The following is a 6,815-nucleotide window of genomic DNA, read 5'->3' on the forward strand; positions in this document are numbered from 1 at the left end:
CGGAAACTTGACATCAAGAGATGGGTACACAATGTGGAATTCTTTTCTTAGGAATTGTCAGTTCAGTGTCCTTTAAATAGCCATATGAATAATACACACACACACACACAAAGACAAAAAATATATATAAAAATAAACTGTGGGAATAATAAAGACAATTATCAATGATAAACACACGACCAAATGGAAAACTATTGGATGATCTAAATCATATTTCTATTTATGTAATATTTAATATACTGTATATTATACATGCTATATATACTAACATTGTATTATACATACTATAATTATCTATGCATATGATATATTTGTATCTGTGCATATTTATATATTTATATTATGTATAATATACTATACATGTAATATATATTTTATTACTACATATTATATAATATATTTATACATATGCATGATTTAAATGACTGAACAACTTTCCACTTGGTCATAAACATAATTATGTATACAATTCATGTTCATATACACTATACATATATATATAATCATGGTCATTTACCTTATGTATAGAGAGAGAGAGAAAGGAGTGAAAATGCTCAGGATATAGTTTTAAGGGGAAACAGCAGGACGCAGAAGGGCATGTTCAATGATTACTTCTGGATGGTAGGAAAGAAGGACATTTCCACTTTGTTCTTAGTGCTACTCTCTGCCATTTGAATCGGGAGGATGTAAAATTTCTATCAAAATAAATCTATTTTAAAATATTCATTGCCTCATTTTTCTGTGTCTAGGAAAATTTCCATAAGAACAGGAAAAAAAATATTTTTTGAAGGGTGGCTAACTCACAGTATCTATAAGAGCTAAAATATTTAGCATTAAAATGATTACTACATATAATATTACTAAGATGACTTACCTGCTGCCTGTGTGGAAGGGCCTCTGCTTGTAGTGTTTCAGAGCCTGCGCAGGATGCAAGGTCAAATACCTCATCTTTTGGATTTAAGGTAAAGGGAATGCCCACTTCAGAAAAGTGAGGCTCAGACATGGAACATTTGAGGTTTGGGTAAGAAGAGAGCTCTGCTCTCTAGGAAAATTAAAGTCTGCCAATAAACATCTCATCTCCTCTGAGGCATATGGGAAAATGTTTATCTTCAAATAGAAATTGATAATAGTTCCTTTCTTCCATATACTGTTTAAATCCCTTACAATTGGTAAGTCATTTAAAATAATCTTATCCTATGAGGCAGGTGCTATTGTTGTCTCCATCTTACAAATAAGGAAACTGAGGCACAGAAGTTAGGTAACTCGACCAAGTTTGCACAGCCCAGAAAGGCTCAGAGGGATGACTGTCCTTGAGTTCTGTGACCTGAACAGCAGCTCTTGGTGGGTTGATTCTCAGGTCTGAGGGCTCATGGTTTATCTCCCTCTTGCTAAGGGACTCTTGATATCAAGAGACTCAAGGCAGTAGCCCCATGCCAGGAGACCAACACTTTGGATCCCTTGACCCTCCTCCCTTTTAAAGCCAAAGATCACTTTCCTGTCCTTGAGTCTAGACCTAACCCATATGGTAGCCCCTAAACACACATGGCTATTGAGTACCAGAAATGTGGCTAATCTAAACTGAAACCTGCTGTAAGTGTGAAAGACAGACCAGATTTTGAAGCCTTAGTACAAAAGGTTGAATGTAAAACATCTGAATTGTTTTTATATTGACTACACGTTGAAATAATATTTTGGATATATTAGATTGAATACATTGTAAAAATTATATTTCACCTGGTCCTTTTTACTTGTTTAATGTGGTTATTAGAAAATTTTAAATTACATATGTGGCTTATAGTACACACTTTTTATATCATTTTCTTGTATTCAATTTATTGTATGGTACCTTGTTGGTCTAGAGACCCTTGAAGTTTGAGCAGATAGACAGGGGGAGATGTAGATACTGGCATATTGGTTCTAAAACATGAAAACTTCAAAATTCAAAATTTTGAAGTCTTTTTTATATGTACAAAAATTAACATGGCCAGTATAAACCTGATGAACCCAGCTCTTGGCGCACCTCTTGTATTTAATGTGCCACTTACATATAACATGAAATGTAAATTTTAATGTAGCTGGTATTACAGGAGGAGGCAGATAATCACAGCTGAAGGTTCTAAGCAGTGGTTCTCAAGTTTGGCTGCAATTACAATCATCTGGGAATCTTTAAAGAACCTGGCATCTAGGCAGCCTGGATCTGACCTATAAATAAGAATCTCTGTGCTGATACTTTGAAATGATGCCCCAGGTAGGTGAGTTTAACACGCAGCCAAGGTGGAGAACCACTGGTCTGGGGAGAACATGACACTCGAGTTGAGGAAATGGTCTCCAGCTGTTAGTAATCATGGTGGATGCAGGAAGTTCTCAGCAATGGGGTTGAGTCCCAAGGACCAATCACAGAGCTTGGGCAGAAGGAGAAACTCTTTTATAGGAGGCTTGCTATACCTGTAGCCCTCATAGTCAGGCAGTAGGTCCTGGCATCAGAGAGGTGAGTAACATCCTTGCTTCTTTACTTCATTTCTCTACTTCATTCAACTGTTAAGTCTCTACAATAAAAATTCCTGTTCTCTTTCTTTGTTTGGATGTCATGCCTTCAAAGGATTTACTGAGGTTTCCAATCAAACTCCCCTTTTTGCAAAGGTGGCAACAGTCTTGGAGGGGAGCTTCCACCGACCACTCCTTCTCTAACTTTGAACAGTTTTTTTTTTTCTCTCGCTGAACCTCAGCTTCCTGAGGTCACTGGAATATGAATGTAAATTGGATTAACTTTGCCCAAATGAGAACAACATAGAATAACATGTTTTGTGTGTAAACATCTCATGCTATCAAGGGTTAAGAGACCATTGATAGTCAATGGGCTGATGTGCTGCCATATGAAGCTTGTACCCAGTCTCTTATTTTTCCTAAAGCTGGTATCTAATCTCTCATTTCTCTCTTCTTGGTTGAGTTTCTAGAAGTAGCATTTTAAGCCCATGTCTTTAAGTCAAGACATCTCATGAATGTTTCTATCCTCTGCAGTCTAGCTTCTTATTCTACCATTCTTCTGAAGTTGCTCTTAAGATCTTGTCTGCCAAATACAAAGGATATTTTTTGGTCCTTCTCTAACAGGTCTCCATAATGTAGCTGAATCATTCTTCTATTAAATATGTCCTCATACAAATAAAATGCAGGCTAATTAAAGACAGGAAGGTCAAGACTAGTAATAAGAATCGCCCATTGCATTGCAATGTAAATACAATCACTAAATGCTTGGGTATACATATGCTATGTCATGTAAGGTTCTTTTTGTCGCTGTGATTGGAATCGTGCTGCATATATAACTTTTCTCTCTTGCACTGTAGTTCTACAATGAGTATTGTATAATGATTGCTAGCCTTGCAAACCCATCAAGTTTTGACACGTTTTCCTTAATCTGTCTCCTAGCTTAGCAGAACACTTTATTCTGTGTTTAATCAGTTGACTTTTCTAAATTCCTCTTATTTTTCCGTATGATTACTGGGGATGTTAGGATGGTATCTATTTGAATCAATTAGCAGAGGAATTGAGATCACATGTTCCAGAATAAGACTGCTTGATTAGAATATTGACTCAACATTTAACATCTGAACAAAAATTGGCACTCACTTAACCTCTCTAAATTTCCCCTCTCCATGTTTTAAAGGATAAACTTTATACAATGACCTCGTTCAACTCTTTCAACAAGGGCTAAATTATACGCTGAACACCTGATTGGCATATAAATGGCACTGGGAGGTGGGTAGTTGCCATCCTTTCTTTTAAAAAGGGAAGAAATACGAAATCTGCTGGTAAATGAGACCCGAAGTTAAATTTGAGGTGGTCATTGGGCCAAGAGGAACTCTGCAAACTAGAAAAAAAATGAAGCACTGAGGATCCCAAGCAGTGGTTCTTTGCCTTTTGAGGGAGAAAGGGAGAATTACAGTTGCCTCTGTTAATATGAGAAGAAGGCCTTGTTAGAAAAAAGTCATGTCTCTTAAGACTGCATAAAACTTGAGGCAGTTCGTGAGTACCTTAATTTGTTAGGTGGTTTTTCTTCTTACATTCAGATCTTTGGTCCATTTTGAGTTAGCTTTTGTATATAATGTGAAACTCCATTTATGTGAAACTTCTAGAAAAGGGAAGTCCATAGAGACAGGAAGCAGGTCTGTGGTTTCCAGGGGCTGGGAGAGGGGATATAGGGGACCAACTGTTTAATGGGTATGAGATTTCCTTTTAGGGTGCTGAAAAATGTTGAACTATACAGAAGTGATGGTTACACAACATTGTGAATGTACTAAATGCCACTGAGCTATTTGCTTAAAATGGTTAATGGTTAATTTTATGTTATGTGAATTTTAAGAAAAATGAAAAAAATATATGCCTATGTAAAAAAAAAAAAAATTGGGTGGTCCACAGGATTTGTTTCAAACCCCAATACAAATAGAATTATGAGGTATGTGGTTGAGTAGTTTTGGTGTGTGGAAGCTGGGATGAGTCTCCTGTTTTTAGGGTAGGATGTTCACACCTGAGACTTCAGATACAGGGAAGCTTCAGCTGTCTTTATCCCTCATACCAACCTCGGGACTATACTCAGTTGCAGCAGCCTAACCCCCACAAGGTCCAGTTTCCCTCTTGCAGCTCTGCTGCCTTGAGCAGAGGCTTGTACCTTCAAGGTTACAGATATCATCTCTGCTTGCCAGGCAGGGGGAAAGGTCAAAGGGCATCAGCTGTTTCTGCCCCTTTTTATCAGGACAGCCATAACATTCTCAAAAGCCCCACCAAAAAGACTTTGGCTAATTTCATTGGGCAGCAACATCCTATGACCACCCTTAGCTGAAATATGGTCTTGTGGTGGAGTTGGCAACAAAAATGAAGTAGAGTGGGCGTGCACCTCAGGAACACAGCAGAGGAGCCTGTTCTTGACCGTAACCCTAAACCCCATCCCTTCCTCACTGTGAAGGTATCTGGGAATCCCAAGCAGCCAGAGGTGGAAGGAACACAGCTCAAATGGGTGCTTGTTCTGTTCTCACTCTTTCCATGTCCAATCAACCACAAACTATTGATTTCTCTCTAAAGATGCAACCTGAATTCAATTAGTTCTCCAGGACTATGCCTGAGATCAAACAGCCATGATGGAGGAGTGACCAACTGAAACGTGGACTCTGGAGTTATTATACCTGCTTCAGAGCCCGGTTCCGCCGCTTTGTGGCCACAAAAACTTAGGTGATATGTCCAAATTCTGCGGTGCCTCAGTATCAATATCTGCAATGAGAATATAGCACCTGGAATATTGTAAGGATTAAATGAGCCAAGTCTAAAGGGCTAATTGCAGTGCCTGACAGCTAGCAGGGACTATCAAGTTGTTCCCTGACCCCACTGCCGCCTGGAAGAATTCAGAATCCTAAGTAGGCACTGAGAAAGGCTCTTTCCTCTACTGAACTCGAGTCAGCGTTCTGAGTCTTCTTTTTCACTAGACCTTGTCCTCCGGCTCTCTCCTTGGCCCACATAGTCCAGTTTGAGCAAGAGTCCTGTTGAGTCAGTTGAGCACAAATCCTCCACTCTGGGTATCTGATGACCATCAATATCAGATCAAATTCCCCATCCCCCAGGGTGATATCTGATCACCCAGCCTGCCCTCAGCAAGAATCCTGTTGAGTCAATCTGGCACGAATCTCCCTAGCCTTGATGTTTCCTCTTAGTAGTTTTCCATTCACTGACCCCTACCTGCTCCTCGGCTATCAATGTCCACTTGTCCTTATTGTATTCAGAGTTGAGCTTCATCTTTCTCCTCTACTTCAAAACCCCTGTTGTAGGAGTCCCTCTCCAATCATGTCTTCCTTACCATCTTCAACAAGTGTCGTGAGAAATTTTTCTTTACCAGCCTCTTGGCGTGACTCGCCATTCTGCCGAAGCAGCGAGAGAAAGTGCTTCTGATATAGATCAGATCTTGTGGTAACCCTGCGGGAAAGCTTGGAGCAGCTTCCTGCTGTAGTTGGCATCAAATCAAAAAATCCTAATTTAACCTGCAACTGGTACCTGGATAGGCTGTCCGATCCTAGGGTATAAATAGCATCCGGTGTCCATCTGTTCCAGCCAATACACACCTATGTTCTCTGCCTCAAACATGCCGAATTCATTTCAGCCCCAGGTCTTTATAGTGGTTGTTCACTGTGCTTGGGATTTTTAGCCCCCACAAATTTCCACAACTGTCAGCTCCCACTTTTCATGTTTTCAGTTGAAATGATATTTCCTCTAAGAAAACGTCCATGGCCACATGAGGCAAAATAACCGTCATTCTACTGCCCTATCTCATTGTCTTCATATTTTTATGTCACCTGCTTCTGCTCAAATTTATTTATGAAATGTCTGTTTTCCCCCATACCCCATATGTGTACCCAAATTAAGGAAAAACACCAAGTGGGCAGGGTTCTTACCCATCTTTACAGCTATCACTTTAGTTCTAAAATTGTTCCTGGCATCCAATGGGACCTTTTATTTGAATAAAGGAATGCCCACACCCACTTAATGAGGTGGGTGATGCCATGCTTGCTTTTACAACTGGAAATTCGGGCTTAGGACTGTTGGTTCAAATACTCAACTGTTAAATGAACAGGATTTCAAATCCAGGTATATTGAGGTCAGGAAGTGACTCTTTTCAAGCAACGGTGAATTGGGAAGGCATCCTATTCAACTGCACAGCGAGTGTCTGTTAAGATATTTTCAACTCAAGATCTTTGTTTAGTAGTCAATCTCCATAAACATCCTAAGATAACTACATGTCAAGTTATTACTGAGAGCTAAAGTCAATCGTTGTCACT

Source organism: Diceros bicornis, chromosome 34, assembly GCF_020826845.1.
Source record: "Diceros bicornis minor isolate mBicDic1 chromosome 34, mDicBic1.mat.cur, whole genome shotgun sequence".
In the NCBI taxonomy this organism is placed as follows: domain Eukaryota; kingdom Metazoa; phylum Chordata; class Mammalia; order Perissodactyla; family Rhinocerotidae; genus Diceros; species Diceros bicornis.